The sequence below is a fragment of the Suricata suricatta genome, chromosome 4, assembly GCF_006229205.1.
Source record: "Suricata suricatta isolate VVHF042 chromosome 4, meerkat_22Aug2017_6uvM2_HiC, whole genome shotgun sequence".
NCBI lineage: Eukaryota > Metazoa > Chordata > Mammalia > Carnivora > Herpestidae > Suricata > Suricata suricatta.
The window spans coordinates 94,616,191-94,634,951 of NC_043703.1; the positions used below are offsets into that span (position 1 = coordinate 94,616,191).

At 40.1% G+C, this 18,761-nt stretch overlaps 1 long non-coding RNA gene across 1 annotated transcript in view; it reads right to left on the reverse strand.

Annotated features, from left to right (window-relative positions):
• The window catches only part of LOC115289799, a 40,942-nt gene extending 24,016 nt beyond the window's left edge, over positions 1-16,926 (reverse strand). The window contains exons 1-2 of the long non-coding RNA XR_003907811.1: positions 16,859-16,926; positions 13,860-14,032 (exon numbers count right to left, since the gene is read on the reverse strand). This is a non-coding gene — a long non-coding RNA (uncharacterized LOC115289799). The remainder of the gene's footprint in view (positions 1-13,859; positions 14,033-16,858) is intronic.
• Positions 16,927-18,761: the final 1,835 nt, after the last annotated feature.

An 18,761-nucleotide genomic window follows, 5' to 3' on the forward strand; every position in this document is an offset into this window, starting at 1 on the left:
ATGGGCCAATAAGATTGATATAAAGTGATACGTAGGGTGATATAATGGAGAATATCACTTTCAGGAGCCTTCCCTCAGCAGCAGAGCTCTAGATAGGGTAGCTTCTCTTAGAAAGGGACTTTGGGCCTGGCAGGCATCGCCGCCGGGCTCCTGAATATACTGTTCCAATCTCCATCTGCTTAAGTTTCTCTGTCTCAGTACATTTCACCCTTGACCAGTGTTATCTGAAACCCAGAATCCTGTCTAGTTGTCCCTTCTAATAAGAGCTCCTCATCTAACTTTCAAGACCTGTGAAGAGGTCTAAGACTTTACCAAATTTACAAGCTAACAACTATTCTTGACAGTTTCATGGATGCTGGCAGAAGACCCCGGGCCTGAAACAAAGGACTTTATTACCCACAGCACAGCAAGTAGCATGAGCATTAGCATATTTACAGTCAGTTTCCACTGCTCCCTAGTCCCACGGAAGCAATGTGGTTTCACTCTGGGGAGTAAACATGTCTGCTCTTTGTTCTATAGGAAGACATTGTCCTTATTACACTGGACAGTAAGCATGTGTGTCTTTTTCTCTGGATGGAGGTACTATCTTTATCTCCCAAGGCTATTGTTACATAAAAATCCTTGAAAAGATATTGTGAATGAAAGGGAGTAAGTACTTCACTCATGCTATGTGCAGAAATGCAAGATATTTATGTGGAATTGTCCTTTTTTTTTTTTTTAAGAGAGAGCATGAACAGAGGAAAGGGACAGAGGAAGAGAGAGAAAATCTTAAGCAGGCTCCACACTTAGTGCAGTGCCCAACGCGGGGCTTGATCCCATGATCCTGGGATCATGACCTGAGCAGACATCAAGAATAGGCAACCAACTGACTGAGCTTCTGAGGCGCACCTGGGGAGCTGTCTTGAAAATTAACCAGCAGCCCCTGTCCATCTATGTGCTGGCACTGGTACATTTATTCTTCAGGTAATACCATCTTTACTTTTACAATCATAATTCCTCTCACACGCTCGAATCACAAATTCCCTGCTCCCATTGAACATTTATCTAGATATTTGCAGTACTTAAATTTAAAATGTCTAAAACTATATACATCTTCCTTTCTAACTTTCCAGTTGTATTACCACCATTTTCCTTGTCTCATCAGTTCAAAACTTACAAGTTGTTTTTAAAATTCCATCTTCTTCCTTATCATTCATAACCAATCAATCACAAAGTTCTATCAACTTTTCCTCTAAAATAGCTTGTTCTCACTCTCTTCCTTTCTGGCCATTTATACTGTCATTAGTTTAGTTCAAAAGTTTATTTCATTCCTAAGCTGCTCAAGAAATATCCTAACTGGTTTTCTAGATTCCTATTCTTCTTGATACCTCTTAATCCTCTTCAGGCACAGTTTTGATTGTACCACACTCTTAAAAAAGGTTGAGAAGTTTTACGTGGCCTGTTTGATAGGATGCTCTAACCTTCTTTCCCAAACACTCAAGCACACCCAATCGCCTGGGCCTTATCTCCCAGGACTCTGATCTGGCTGTGTAGATACTGCCTTGTTTCTCTACTTTCCATGCCTTTACATGTACCTGTCTACCCTTCCCCACCATGCAGAGTTCTGAATCCTATACCTTTGCAGAACAATTTATTTCCTCTCTTAGAGTTCTTATTTTAACTGTCTAGGGGTACCTGGGTGGCTCAATCGGTTAAGCATCTGACTTCGGCTCAGGTCATTATCTTGTGGTTTGTGTGTTCGAGCCCTGTGTTGTGCTCTGTGCTAACAGCTCAGAGCCTGGAGCCTGCTTTGGATTCTGTGTTTCCCTCTCTCTCTGCCTCTCCCCCACTCATGCTCTACATCTCTCTGTCTTTCAAAAATAAATAAACATTAAAACATTTTTTAACTGTCTAGCTCACACTTATTCCTTTATCCAATTAGATGTATTTAAATATTTAGCCACATTCTGTCCTATCTGGTTGCCTGTTTTGTCTTACATACCTATCTAAGTTTTAAGTTTCTGGAGGATAAGAACTATCATTTTTGTACTTTTTATACTATTCAGTATCTACTTAGCACTGACTTGGGCAAACTGTAGAAACCAGATTCTCCCACTTGCTAGCCATGTGACTGGGCAGGTAACATCTGTACTGCAGGTTCCTAATGTAAAGAATGAGATATAAATAGTACTTACATCACAGAGTTGTTGGGATAGTTAAATTAGATCATAAGGGAAAATCTTAGCAAATTATCCAGCATGTAGGAAGAACTTAATTAATATTGACTATTATTGTTAATCTTACAGTGATGAATGAATAAATACGTAAGTTAATGAACAAATGAATGAACATATGAAATACTTAGTCCTCTTTCTCGGGGGACTCCAGTCTAATGACCATGTAACTTTTAAAAATATTTATGGTTGCATACCAGTGACCCATGGGAGAGACTGGATAGAAGAAGGAGAGTAACATCTTCCAAGGAACTAACTTAATCCTTGAAAAGATGAATTCTTCAGACATAAGAGAGAAGAAACAAGAAAGGAAAAGTCCAGGTGGTTTGTTTGTCTCTTTGCTGTTTCCATGTTTCTTTTTGCCTCTTGGGTAAGCTTAAGGCTCTCATAGGTGAGGGCACTGGAGGAGCAGCCGTGTGGCAGTTGGTCAAAGAGATGGAGCCTGTTCCCTGGCTGGGGGTTGGCAACGTAGTCCAGAAGGGACACGTCCTGTCTTTCTGCCAGTTCTGCCTTCCTAAATCTGCCTAGAGGCAAGCTTGTTAAGAGCTATTTCTATGGAAAGCTGTCACTGGTCATCAGAGTCACAATGCTGCTTACTGTTTGTTAGACGAAGCAAATGTACACTAATTGGCTGGGCAACAAGGCAAAAGAATTCTTTTTTAAGGAGAATAACATCTTCAATCCTCTTCTATTAGCAAATTACTACGATTATCCTTTTAGTGCCTTTCTATATGTCAAGTGCTGTGTTACCTGACACGTCTGGTAAAGTAACGATTACAATATTCACTTTAAAGAAAAGGAAATTTGGAGCACCTAGAGTAACTGAGTGTCTTTGCTCATACAGCTAAGAAGTGAGGCAACCAGGGTGCAAAACCTAGGCATTTCTCCCTCCCAAAGTCTGGGAGCATTTCCCCCCAACACTACGGTATAGTAGAATCCAAACAAGCCAGGCACTGGTTTCCTGCTCAAGTGTCCTTTCATCCACATTATACTAACTTCTATTTTGCTATTTATCAGCTATTAAAACAACTGTGTAACTAATATTATCAACTGTTTTTTGATAATGGGTTTTTATAGCCTGAAGGGGGAATACTGGAAGGGGGACATTGAGCCCCTCAGTAGGGGTGAGGGAAGAAGCTGTGTGCAACTGAAGGCAAATGAAAACAAATTCACTTGTTAATGGAGGGTTAGGTCCTCTCCACGGAGGACCTAAAATTATTTTTACATCTATTGCAAGACAGAACTTCTGTTATAGCCCTTCGTGTCACCAGTAGGAAAATATGGGTTCCTCCTAGAGCTCTTGATTCTAAATCTGTTAGTACACTTTTTAAAATAATGTTAATAGATAGAATACAATGGAATCCTAACCACAGTCACTTTGCCATCTTCATGAAAATATTGGCCCCGGAAAAGGAACAGCCTGGTAGGAAACCAAAGACATAGAAATATGTTTTGAGAATCATATTCCTGGACTGAAACAGATCTCATATTAAGGAAGGTTGGCTGAGGCCAAGGTTTCCAAGGGCAGGAAGGGGGAGAAGCTGAGTAGCTTGTTTTTCTGCGGCCTCAGGGAGACCAAGGTAGTCAGGGAGGGTGTGTTTTGGTTTCTACTACCTCTTTCAAGGGAAAAAGCAGTCCAGGATAGAGTGTCCTCCATGAAAGTAGGGGTAGTTGGCCTTAACCAGGACAGACTATTGGGGTAGTGGCATGATGGCAGAGAAGTAGGGAGGTCTGTGATCTCCGCCCACCAGCAACTATCAAACTGAGAAGGACTAAAGCCACAATACTCTCTGATCTGCACAGATGGGAGGTGTACACACAGAGTTCTTATAGATGACAGCATCATGGATGCCTGAATGAGCCCAAACTGGGACTGAGGCTCTGAGGAGAGGGAGCACTGACCCAAAGTGGAGCCAGGAGAGAGCACCCAGAAAAGTGGTGCAGGGCAGCAGAGGGCCCTGTGTGCAGAGGCAGCACAGGGCTGTGGAGGGCCACTGGCATGGACAGGCTGTGCAGGGTGGCGGAGAGCCGAGGGTAAGAGAAAGAGAGACTGAAAACACTCATAGAGTGGTCTCCATAGAGACCGTGGCCTGAAATGGAGAGACACAAACATCCCATATATAGCTGCTGGGCGCGGGGAGAGAAATTCATCTCCTTCAGTGGGCTTCTTCTCCCTTGGGCTCGGTAGCGTGCTGATTCCAGGCAGAGCCAGGGAAAAGCTGGCTCCCCATTCCCTTCACTCAACACCAGCTAGAAAGCTGCCCACCTGCGGAAGGACATTTCAACTGGGGCGGCAGCATTAAAGTGCATAGACTAGGATATGGAAACGCGGTGGAGTGTAGAAAAAAGAAAAAGCAATTTGGTCTGCCCATGGCATGGGGAGACTGGACTTGAGAGTAGCTTGCAACTCATGGTCTGAGGGGGCTTGGGGCAACGCCATTCTTCTCCCCACAACCACTAAGGCAGGGCCTCAGAGAGCTGCCCCTGAGACCCAACCTACCTACACCAAACCACGCCCATCTGCGCTGGAAAGCTCCTTTTTTTTTTCATTTAAAAAAAATTTTCCCTTGTTTTCTCTTTTCTATTTTCCTTCTTCCTTCTTTTCTCCTTTTCCCCCATGGAGTCTGGGAAAGACCAACATTTATGCACTGCAGTGATTAGGTCAATTCTTGCCATCCAGATATCTTTTCACTTATCTCATTCTTATCTCTTCCCTCTGCAGGTTTTTGCTGGAAGATTGTCATTTGTTTTTAGCTGTTTCTGTCCTCCCACCACCACCCCCGCCTTCTTTTTATTCTTTTCCTTTCCTTTCTTTTGTTTTCTATTCTTTTCTCTTTCCCCTTTTGGTTTGCTTGTTTATTTGATTTGTCTGTGTGTTTGCATGCTTTTGTTCCCTGTGTGTTTGTCTGTTTTCCTTTTCAGGGCTACCTCAAGAAACAAGCCAAAGCACACATGGTGGAGAGTCCCAAATATCACTAAGTAGGGAAGTAAAATAATCAGAGGCATAACAAGAGAAACCGAGAGACACCACTAAAAGAACACTTTCTGAAACAACAGGCCCTGGACAGTCAATGAGCCTCCTTTAACAGAGCAATACTAACAGGTGCACAGTGCAGAATGAGCTTTTAAAACTGACAAGAGACAGAAAGCTAGCCAAGATGATGAAACGAAAGAACTCCCCTCTAAAGAAATTCCAGAAAGAAATCAAAGCCACAGAACTGTTCAAAACAGACACAAGCAATAGAACTGAACAAGAATTTAGAACCATTGTCATAAAATTAAGAGCTGGGTTTGACAAAAGCATGGAAGTCATCAGAGAAGCTATTGATACAAAGAATAGGGACCTTCAAAATAGCTGTGATGAGTTTTTTTAAAAGGCTATAAATTAGGTGCATAATAAAATGGAGGAAGCCAACGCATGGATTGAAGAGGCAGAGAGGAGAACAGGTGAATTAGAAGACACAGTTATAGCAAAAGAGGAAGCTGAGAAAGAGAGAAATTGATACAGGAGCAGGAAAGGAAAATTTGAGACCTGAGTGATACAATCAAATGCAACAATATCCATATCATAGGAGTTCCTGAAGAAGAAGAAAAAGAAAAAGGTCCCAAAGGGGTAATTGATCAAATTATAGCCAAAAACGTTCTCAATCTGGGGAAAGAAAAAGCCATTGAAATTCAAGAGGCACATAGAACTCCCCTAAGATGTAACTTGAATCAACCTTTGGGACAACATATCATAGAGAAATTGGCAAAATATAAAGATAAAGAGAGAATTCTGAAAGCAGCTAGGGATAAAACGACCCTAACATACAAAGGGAAACCTATCAGAGTAGGTACAGACCTATCTACCAAAACTTGGCAGGCCAGAAAGGAATAGCAGGAAATCTTTAATGTGATGAACAGGAAAAATATGCAACCAAGAATTGCTGGAGGCCTGCTCCGGCTGGTCCAGGGCTCCCTGAAGGGATAGTGAGGGACGTGAAAATGAGAGAGATTCATGCAGTTTCTTTCTTTCTTGGCATCATCTTCTATCTCGCCAGGTTTTGGGCCCTTATTTATAGACTTACAACATCAAAAAGTGGAATTTTTACAAATAATTCTTAGTGATAAAGATGCTTTGAAAAGTAAGGGGATGGAGAAATATCTATCATGCAACTGGAAGTCCAAAGAAAGCCAGAGTAGCCATACTTCTCTCAGACAAACTGGACGTTAAAGCAAAGGCAGTTGAAAGAGGAAGAAGGACATTATATAATAATCACAGGGCCCTCCATCAGGAAGAGCTAACAATTATAAACATCTGTGCACCAAATTCAGGAGCACCCAAATACATAAAACAACTAATCACAAACAGAAACAATCTTATTGATAAGAATGTGCTTATCACAGGGGATTTTAATACTCCACTTACAGCAATGGATAGGTCAACCAGACAGAAAATCACTAAAGAAACAATGGACCTGAATGGCACATTGGAACAGATGGAATTAATAGATATATTTAGAACTCTGCTAGGGAATTCATTTTCTTCTCGAGTGCACATGGCACATTCTCCAAGATAGATCACATACTGGGTCATAAAACAGCCCTCCATAAATACAAATGAATTGAGATAATACCATGGATATTTTCAGATCACAATGCTATGAAACCTGAAATCAATCACACGAAAAAGTCTGGAAAGCCTCCAAAAATGTAGAGGTTAAAAACCACCCTACTGAAGAATGATTGGGCCAATCAGGCAATTAGAGAAGTAATTTAAAAATATATGGAAACAAAATACAACAATGCAAACTCTCTAGGATGCAGCAAAGGGAGTCCTAAGAGAAAAGTATATTGCAATCCAGGCCTAGTTCAACAAACTAGAAAAAGCTCAAATTCAAAGTCCAACAAAGCATCTAAGGAAACTAGAAGAGGAGCAGCAAAAGCACCAAACCCAGCAGAAGAAGAAAAATAATAAAGATCAGGGCAGAAATAAACAACATAGAATCCAAAAAACCCCCACAGTTGAACAGATCAATAAAACCAAGAGTTGGTTTTTTGGAAAAATAAACAAAATAGATAAACCTCTAGCTAGGCTCCTCAGAAAGAAAAGAGAGAACACCCAAATAGATAAATTTATGAATGAAAATGAATCTATTACAACTGATCCCTCAGAAATACAAGCAATCTTCAGGTATTACTATGAAAAATTATATGCCAACAAACTGGACAATCTAGAAGAAATGGACAAATTCCTAAACACACATGCACCTCCAAAATTCAAATGGGAAGAGATAGAAAATCTGAACAGACCCATAACCAGTGAAGAAATCAAATCAGGTATCAAAAATCTCCCAACGAAAAAAAGCCCAGGGCCGAATGGCTTCCGAGGGGAATTCTACCAGACATTTAAAGCAGAGTTAACACCCATCCTTCTCAAGCTATTCCAAAAAATAGAAATAGAAGGAAAACTTCTGAACTTATTCTATGAAGCCAGCATCACTTTGATTCCCAAACTAGACAGAGACCCAACAAAAAAAGAGAACCATAGGCCAATATCCTTAATGAATACAGATGCAAAAATACTCAACAAGATACTAGCAAATCGAATTCAACAGCATATAAAAAGAATTATCCATCATGATCAAGTGGGATTCATTCCTGGGTTATAGGGCTGGTTCAATATTCGCAAATCCATCCATGTGATACATCACATTAACAAAAGAAAGGATAAAAACTATAGGATCCTGTCCATAGATGCAGAAAAAGCATTTGACAAAATACAGCACTCTTTCGTAATAAAAACCCTCAAGAAAGTCGGGATAGAAGGAACTTACTTAAATATTATAAAAACAATTTATGAAAAGCCCACAGCTAATATAATCCTCAATGGGGAAAAACTGAGAGCTTTCCCCCTGATCTGGAACACAACAGGGATGTCCACTCTCACCACTGTTGTTTAATATAGTGCTGGAAGTCCTAGCATCAGCAATCAGACAACAAAAGGAAATAAAAGGCATCAGAATTGGCAAAGAAGAAGTCAAACTTCCAATTTTTGCAGATGACATGATACTCTACGTGAAAACCTGAATGACTCCACCAGAAGCCTTTTAGAACTGATCCATGAATTCAGCAAAGTCACAGGGTACAAAATCAACGTACAGAAATCGGGTGCATTTTTATACACCAATAATGAAGCAACATAAAAAAATATCAAGAAACTGATCACATTCACAATTGCATGAAAAACCATAAAATACCTAGGAATAAGCCTAACCAAAGATGTAAAAGACTTGTACAATGAAAACTATAGAAAGCTTATGAAAGAAATTGAAGAAGACACAAAAAACTGGAAAAACATTCCATGCTCATAGATCGGAAGAATAAACATTGTGAAAATGTCATTATTACCCAAAGCAATCTACACATTCAATGCAATCCCAATCAAAATTGCACCAGCATTCTTCTCAAAGCTAGAACAAAATATCCTAAAATTCATAAAGAACCACAAAAAACAAAACAAAACAAAGCAAAACCGAATAGCCAAAGTAATATTGAAGAAGAAAACCAAAATGGGAGGCATCACAATCCCAGACTTTAGCCTCTACTATAAAGCTGTCATCATCAAGACAGTATGGTATTGGCACAAAAACAGGCACATAGACCAATGGAATAGGTCTGAACCCACAAATGTATAGCCAATTAATCTTTGACAAAGCAGGAAAGAGTATCCAATGGAAAAAAGACAGCCTCTTTAACAAGTGGTGCTGGGAGAACTGGACAGCAACATGCAAAAGAATTAAACGAGACCACTCTCTTATGCCATACACAAAAATTAACTCAAAATGGATGAAGGACCCGAATGTGAGACAGGAAACCATCAAAACCCTAGAGGAGAAAGCAGGAAACTACCTCCTTGACCTCAACTGTAGCAATGTCCTACTCGTCACATCCTCAATGCCAAGGGAATCAGGAACAAAAATGAACTACTGGGACCTCATCAAGATAAAAAGCTTCTGCACTGCAAAGGAAACAATAAAAAAAAAAAAAAACTAATAGGCAACCGAAAGAATGGGAAAAGATAGTTGCAAATGGCATATCAGATAAAGGGCTAGTATCCAAAATCTACAAGGAACTCACCAAACTCCATTCCCGAAAAACAATGCAGTGAAGGAATGGGCAGAAGACATGAATAGACACTTCTCCAAAGAGGACATCCAGATGGCCAATAGGCTCATGAAATGATGCCCAGCATCACTCATCATCAGGGAAATACAAATCAAAACCAAACTGAGATACCACCTCACACTGATCAGAGTGGCTAAAATGAACAAATCAAGAGACTATAGTTCTGGTGAGGATGTGGAGCCCTCCTGCACTACCAGTGGGAATGTAAACTGGTGCAGCTGCTCTGGAAAACAGTATGGAGGTTCCTCAAAAAATTAACAACAGAACTCCCCTATGACCCAGCAATAGCACTGCTGGGGATCTACCCAAGGGATACAGAAGTGCTGAAGCATAGGGGCACATGTACCCCAATGTTCATAGTAGCACTTTCAACAATAGCCAAATCATGGAAAGAGCCTAAATGTCCATCAACTGATGAATGGATCAATAAGATGTGGTTTATCTATATACAATGGAATACTACTTGGCAATGAGAAAGAATGAAATCTGGCCATTTGTAGCAAATGGATGGACCTCGAGGATGTCATGCTAAGTGAAATAAGTCAGGCAGAGAAGGAAAAATACCATATGTTTTCATTCATAGGTCTAAGAGGAGAAATCTAACAGAGGACCATGGGGAGGGGAAAGGAGGGGGTGGAAGTTAGGAAGTGGGAGGGAGGCAAATCATGAGAGACTCTTGAATACTGAAAACAAACTGAAGGCTGTAGAGAGAGGGGGAAAAGGGAAGGGGGGTGATGGTCATGGAGGGGGGCACTTGTGGGGAAGAGCACTGGTTATGGAAACCAACTTGGCAATAAACCATTTAAAAAAAAACAACAACCAGGACAGACTATAGGTCCTCCATGAAACTGGGAAGATGTTTCCTGTGAGCCCATCCCATTTCCTCTTTCAAAGGGCCTCTCCCTCCTCTGGGTGTCGCAAATCTTACTACTGCAGACAACCTAAGCCACCAGCTTGGCTAGTGTAGCTTCTGTGTACTAGAAGATGCTGTATGTCAGTGCCACATCTAATAAACTTGACACCACCACCATCTCTTATTCCTGTTGTCTCCATTCCCATTTGATTGAATTAAATAGTTAAATAGGCAATTGGTTTTAAATTATGTTTTAAAGCTAACTTGATGGCTAAGTGGGTTCTCACTAAAAGAGATATTATTTCTGCCTTACATTTTCGTAAGTGCTGTTGTGTCCCCCAAAAAGATATGTTAGAGTCCTAGCTGTTGATAACTCTGGATGTGACCTTATTTGGAAATAGAGTCTTTGCAGATAGAACCAAGCTAAGATGAGGTCATACTGGATTAGAGTGGGCACTGGTGTCCTTAAAAGAAGGTTGTGAAGAACAGACATAGCAACAGCATAGAAACACATACAGAGAGAAGGCAGTCATGTGAAAATGGAGGCAGCAACTGGAGTGATGCAGCTATAAACCAAGGAATGCCAAAGATTTCAGACAACCACTAGAAGCTAGGAAGAGGCAAGGAAAGATTTTTGCCTGGAGCATGTCTGAGGAAACATGTCTCTGCTGACAGGTTGGTTCTGGACTTTAGAACTGTGAGAGAATAAATTCGTTTTTTTAAAGCCACCCAGTTTGTGATACTTTGTTATCAGTCTTAGGAAATTAGGAAATTAACACAAGTTCTTTCATATGCATTCCTTTTTTCCTTTTTTTTTTTTTTCTGGTTTTGCTACCTTTTGTATCCCTAGTGCTTATCAAAGTTCTTGGCAACATAATGGAAGCTCAATCCACATATGTTGAATAAACAAGTGAACTGGTTATGCACATGCACAATCTTTATGTAGAAGTATACTTTCTGATCTATTTCAGTTGTTTACTATTGCAAGGGAACCATGAATCTACAAATCTACACATGTAGACTGAATAAATAATATTTATCACATCAAGCCACTCTTATGTTAATGTAAGAGCAAATAATGTTGTTTTGTTTACAAATAAACAAAATAATATTTTGTTTACAAATAAACAAAACTAACAACTGACAAAAATTCATATTAAAAAAGTTAGAATGAAGTTATATTTGTCGGTAGGAAAATAGGAAGACTTTCAGGAGCAGTCTGTCTTCTCTTCTCTATATTCTCTCTGAAATTGCCAAAATTAATCAGTCATGCCAGTAATATATCATAGCCACTGCCATAGTCAAATCCTCAACTATAGATTCTGGTCTGTATAAGAGTCACTATCATTGATTTGAAAAGTAAGGCAAAGAAGGATATGACCCTTTATCTGTATATGTCTCTTGCTGCTGTCAAGATATAGAAGTCACATTTGTGAAACAGATGGATGCAGCTTGAGTTATGAAATCTTCATCTTTTCCAAATGCTCTTCTTTGTAGCCTTCCTCTCCTCGCTGTTGAAATCAATTTATAATCCTATTCTACACAAGGCTAGATCTGCACTAATCTCTACAACTGTGTTTCTCAAAGTACACACAAAGGATTGCCTGCATTGGAACTACCTTATAAAGCTAGTATAATTAAAACAGTGTGTAGCACATGAAGAGACAGGTATAGTCATATCACAGAAGAGAAAGTCTGGATAAGCCCAAAGCCATATGGAATCTAGGATATGATAAAAGGAGCAATTCAAATCTGGGCAGTGATAAAAGTAAGGAATAAATTATTCAATAAACCGTACTGGGGAAACTGCATAGCCATCTGAAAAAAAATAAATTGCAAGCAAATTCTACATCTTATTCTAGAATAAATTCTATCTGGATTGAAGATTTAAATGTATTTTAAACAATTTTTTTAATGTTTGTTTATTTTTGAGAGAGAGACAGAGCGTGAGCGGGGGAGAGTCAGAGAGAGAGAGATGGAGACACAGAATCTGAAGCAAGCTCCACCCCTATTTTTTTTAATCCATAAAGATACTATAAGTATCTATCGGATAGGAGGGGTGCCTAGATGGCTCAGTCAGTTGAGTGTCCAACTCTTGATTTCATCTCAGGTCGTGATTCCAGGGTCATGGGATGGGACCCTTCAATGGGCTCTGTGCCAAGCATGGGGCCTGCTTAGGATTCTTCTTCTCTTTCTCCCTCTGCCCCTCTCCATGCTCTCTCACACTCTCTCTCTCAAATAAAAAAAATAAGTTAAATTAAAAAAAAAAAGGGGTGCCTGGGTGGCTCAGTGAGTTAAGCATCTAACTTTGGTTCAGGTCATGATCTCGTGATTCATGGGTTTGAGCCCTCCCTTGGGCTCTGTGCTGACAGCTCAGAGCTTAGAACCTGCTTCAGATTCTGTGTCTCCCTTTCTTTCTGCCGCCCCCCCCCCCACTTGTGCTCTGTCTCTCTCTCTCAAAAATAAACATTTTAAAAATGTAAAAAAAAAATAAAAGAATCTATGGGATAACCTTTCATAGTCTCAGAAGAGGAAAGCCTTTCTAAGTATAACATAAAACCCAGAAATCACTAACACTAAATAAAATATTAATGAATTTAATAACAGTTACATTTTTACTAAAAGCTATGCTGCAGAAGCCACCAAAAGGGAAACCAAAAGATAAAAGACAAATTGGGGAAGATATTTGTAGCTCATATTACAACCAGAGGCTTAATTTCTCTAATAGATAAAGAGTTCTTGCAAACCAGTAAAATAAAAATCAAAAGATCCAGTAGAAAAATGGTCAAAGGAAACAAACAGGCTTCACACACACAAAAATACAAATGACTCCCAAACATATTAAAATATGCTCATCCTCCTGTCTTGGCAAAAGAATTATAAATTTAAACAGCAATGAGATACTATTTTGACCTATCATATTGGCAAAATTAAAAAGTTTGATAGTACAGTTTGTTGGCTAGAGTTTGTGAACAAATGGTACTCATGCTTGTAGGAGTATAAATCAATATAACTTCTGTGAAGGGCAATTTGGCAATATCTACCAAAATCACTTACCAATTGGCCCAATAATTCCACTTCCATGAATTCATCCAGATATAATCATTTACGTGACAAATGACATTTGTATGTGATACTTGTTATACTGTTTACAGGTGAGAGAGATCAGAAAAAATCTGCATGTCCATTAGCCGTGTATTGTTAAATGAATTATGATATGCTCTCACAATGGAATACTATGTATTCATTAAGAGGAATGAGAAAATGGTACAATCTCAAAGAAACATTATTAAGTGAAAGAAAAAACAAACACATTTCAGAACAGTGAACTTCATGCTACCATGGGAAAAGGGGAAAACACTTTGTGCTTAATGTGCAGAAAGCAAATATTTCTTTGAAAGATCCAAAGAAAAACTGCAATGTCATCCCTAGACCTACTGAGACAGAATCTATGCAGCTGCTGGTTCTGAAGTTTACTGAAGGTTGATAAGCACTGACCTTATGGAGGAAAAATTTGAGAACTACTTTGAGATTTGCTTTTCCAGTTCTAACAGGTAGAATTTTGCCATTTCTCAAGTCTAACCTACCCTCTCCCAGTACCTTGACTCTAATAACTAGCTCCTTACCTCTATGACCTCACCTCTGTCCCAGTAATCTACTTAGTTTCATCGTGTCCAATGTGTTCTTCCTGGTGTGAAAGGGGCCTGGGCCACTGAACTAGGTCAGGATATCTGGAACCAGGATGGACCTAAACACACAGGTCTGGAGGCAGTTCCTTCCTTACTCCTAATACAGACATCTGGAATGAGAGAGAAACTCAATGGTCAGTTCAAAGAGTAAGCAGAGAGCAAAACCAGAGCCCTACGTATGGGTTGATATAAGAGGGCAGAGATGATAGAACAGGCTGAGAGAAGGAAGATGTCCCCTCAAGTGACTTCCTTTTAAAAGGAAGCCAAGAACTGAGCCTCTGGTTGGGAAAAAATACGGAACAAGTTCAGACCTTGTGTTCTTCCAGAACCAAAGCTCTGCTTTCTTTTTCCAAACAACCACTGACACCATCAACATACACCCATGAACTGAGTCATGCAGCTGGGCCTCTGGTAATAAGTTCCAGACTTCTGGGAGCTGCCTACCCTCCTGCCTAAATTTCTGAATGCCTCCTGTTCCCACCAATCATGAAGTACCTCCAATCCCTAGAGATATTCCTTCAAGACTGAACTTGCTCCTAGAAACTGGAGCTGCATCTGTTCTCCAGACCCAACCCCTCCACTGGTCTGATCGGATTCCCAGATCCCAGTTCTTCAGGTCTGCATTGTTATCCTAAAGGGAATCAGGCCCCATGGGAACCTCATAACCTGGTGTCTGGTTGAATTTCATATCCCAAGTTAGATGGGAGTTCTGCCTGGAATGACTTGGTGTATTAACACAACTACCTGTAACCACATGAAAAGTGACTAATCTTGATGCAGGTTCAATTCAGTGTGATGGACACCAGTGGAGGAAAGGTTTGGCTGGTAGTAAGCTCGTACAGGACCTTAGTTATCAGATGTCAGAAAAATAGGAGAGAAAATAGGTTAATGGATAACAGCTGGCAGAGGTTAGAACTGATCAAGGATACGCCATGTCAAACAAGCCCTTGATATAAATCTGATTCTGAAGCAACATCTGTCCCAGAGCGCTCTTTACCAAGCAAGCTTGGTATGGGAGTGGGCTTAAAAATGTCTCACTCAGGTAAGCAATCATAGGTGGCCAAGGATGGGGCAAGAGAGTGGCAGGAGCCTCTAAGCTTCACAACAGGTATACATTTAGTTCGGTGGAAAGACCACTGGACTAAGGTGCCTGTGGACATGAGTACTGCTCCTAAGTTCTCTCTCGACCCCTTGTCTCATGACCTCTACTTCTATTCCAACTCTTGCCCAATGGAGCCACCTTGCTTTCAATCCAATATCCCTGGTTCCGGGAACTTGTTCTACATCTATCCACCACCTGACTCTGATGACCGGGAATAGACACTTGGCCTCTTTAGGTCTGTTTGGTGTAACAGAGCATTGCCAGCATAAGCCATCACTGTTAGCAAACTTGGCAACAAACTTTGATCTCTGAGAGTGAACAGCTTGTGTCCTTATCAGCTGAGGACACTGTCCATGAAGTGCTTAATTAAAAAAAAAAATCTTGGCACATGCTAAGTCTACAGAAACTTTTAACTAAAAAGAGGGAACCAGTTCTCTGTACATGAAATTCCCTGGTCACATTAGTATAAAGAGAGATTTTTATCCAAGGATTTTTTTGGGTTTGTTTTTAATGAAGTAGAAACTTATTTTAAAAGGGGGAAGAAACATCATGAAGCCCTGGAAGGGCTTTAGTTGTCTCTGATATTGAAGGTTGCTATCTTCCCACATTCAGTCTGTGGACTGAGAACTGTGTTCCACTTTTTCCAGGGAAGTGGGCTCTGCTACAGTGTCCCCCAAGTGTTAGCAACGCAAGTAAATGCTAGCCAAATAGCTGTCTTCCTCATTGACTAAAATTTTGCCTGCTCTTTTCTCCCCTTTCTTCCTGACACAAATCAGCTATTAGCATAAAAAAAATTCTGAATTTCCTAAACATGTGATACATTTAGAAGTCTCCTGAACACTCATGTATTGTTGAAATGTTGAAGTTTTTCTACCATCTCGCTACTGTCCAGCCATCCTCAAAAGTAACTCATTATTTCACTGCCTGCCTCAAACATTTTAGAGATCTCATGTTCCACAGAGTGAATCTGAGCTCCTCACTCTGACATTCAAAGCCCTCCATTCGACCTTATCTCCTACTAGTGCCCTAAAGGGACTCATATTTCAAGCTAGAAAGATACTCACTGACCCTAATTAAATATCTTAAATACTCCTGATACTTCCACTCCTGCCATTTCTTTTTCATTCTCACTATACAATGTTTCCATATTAAAAAACCCCTAGCTCAAGTCCTTTGTTCTTCATAATGGGAGTACGCTTAGTTCAGCGAGCTCTCTCCCCTTGTTACCCCTACAGAACCTATTTGCTCTATTTCCTTCATCTGGCATGTTGGTTTATGACAGGCCTTGTATTTTTTACTTGTTTTTCCATTCCACTCATGTACATATTTACCTTTTCACATTGGATGTTTGACTTTGAGGGCAAGGATCATATCCACCGTTAGATTAGCACGCAGTGGACTCACAATAAATATTTACTAATTTTAACTGATTGACAGTTAAAAAAGGACACACTTGCTTTCATCTTTCCCCATAACCTTCCCTACTTGCTTCTATCATGAATCATTCCAGTTCCAAAAGGCAAACATTTTCTTTCTGGTTTGAACTTGTCTGGAATTCCAGGTTTTAGCCCTGGAAGGGAACTCTCCAGGAGACAGCAAAGCTCTGAGGAGGAGTAGGATGGCTCTCTCCATGGTTGCCGCCTTTCTTTTCAAGGTGAAAAGAGTTTGCCCCCTTAGCATGCTGCTGCCTCTTAAGCTCTCTAACTCAAAGTGAATAAACAAAAAAGATCTTCTCTTAGGTCACCTTAGCATGAAATGGACAGGCTTTATTAATTACTAAGGGAGGCCAAAAGGAAAACAAAAAAACGTAAAAGACATACATATGTATACATACTTATTTAAAAGACATGTAGAGGTGGTGGCTGAGTGGCTCAGTCGGCTAAGCATTGGCCTCTTGACTTTGGCTCAGGTCATGACCTCACAATTATGATCTCATACCCAGCACAGAACCTGCTTAAGATTCTCTCTCTCTCTCTCTCCCTTTCCCTTTGCCCCTCCCTGTTCTCTCGTGCTGTCTCACACAAAAAAAAGACATACTGTATATTATGTATACATATTTATATACATTATAATTTTTAAACATTTATTTGTTGTTGAGAGAGAGAGACAGAGCATGAGCAGGGGAGGGGAGGGGCAGGGAGAGGGAGACACAAAATCTGACGTAGGCTCCAGGCTCTGAGATGTCAGCACAGAGGCTGACCATGGGGCTTGAACTCATGATCACAAGATCATGACCTGAGCCAAAGTCAGATGCTTAAGCAACTGAGCCACTCAGGTGCTGCATTTACATTATAAATTTTGAATCATTCTATCATTAGATGAATCCCAAGGTGCTCCAGACCTGTCCTATTCTGCAAGGAATCCATAGCAATTGTGCCTGATAAGCATGTCTTTCAAAGAGGAAACCATGAAGAGGAGATGGAAGGGCCCTAGATGGGTGGTTTGAGTAGTAGGATTGAACTTGAAATCTCTCTCTCTCTTCCCTTCTCCCCACACCCTCTCCCCACCTGTCAATCTTGCTTATAAAATGATAAGCAACAGTATTTGCTGAGTGCTTTCCATTTGCTGTTTTGCCTAGATTATCTCATTCAGTCTTCACATTAAATTTATGAACTAGGTACTATTATTATCCTGGGCAAAGAGAGAATATAGGACATACAGTCAATGGGTGAGAAGTGGGTTGTAAAATGTCACTCTTCGATTTCAGATATTTGAAGAATAGGAAACAAGAATCCAAATGCTTATGCCTAAAACTTTTGCTGTCTTTATTTGGGGATAGAGTATGGACACTATTGATTCCTATCTTCAAGAGCATAGCTTCACCCTTTCAGTCTCAAAGAATAACTATATCTTAATATAGTGCAACAGTTGTTATGTTTGACATAGTAACACAAGGGTCCATTCTTTATGGTTCTTTTCTACCAGCCCAGTAGCCTCAATACTTTTCTTGACATAATATAATTATGCTCATTCTCCCTGTCTACAACTATTCCACGCCACTGTCCTTAACTCAAGATGGAAGATCATAAGCCTCTCTTTCCATTCTTCCTGAAGTGCCTGCAATAACCATAAAATTGTTCAAATGGATCACATATGTGACCTTGATAAAATCCTTTTGCCTTTTGGGCCCTCCGTTTCCTCTTCCATAGGCAAGTGGGTCTAATCAGATCATCTCTCAGGTTCCTTCCAATTCTAACATTATCTGCTACTAAGAGAGAGGGACATGAGACTAAAAGGTAGACTGGAGTCTTACTGTGGAAGACGTTGCTGGATTATGGGTCCACTTAATCTCATAGACAATAGGGAGCCACCGAAGGATGGTGAAGAGGGAAATGATGTGATTGGAATTGATTAACCATGACATTTAGGAATAGAGAGTAAAGGGGAGAATTAATGAGGCTTGAAGAGGAGAGATGGGTAATATAATGGGAAGACAAGAGGTTTTCCAGGCTTAGAACAAAGGGAACAAGGAATGACTGAGGAGTCAAAGTTGCTGGTGATTGGGATGTTATGACAGAAATAGGGAGGTTGAGAGGAGGTTGGTTTAGAGGGTGACATAATGAATTCTATTTTGGACATAGTCTATAACTCAACAATTTCACTCCTAGACATAAACCCAAAGAAGCTCTCAGACCTAAATAACAGAATACATGTGGAAGAATGCTTATTGAAATACTGTTCACATAACAATAACCTAGAAATAATTAAAATGCCCATAAACAGAAAAGTAGATAAAT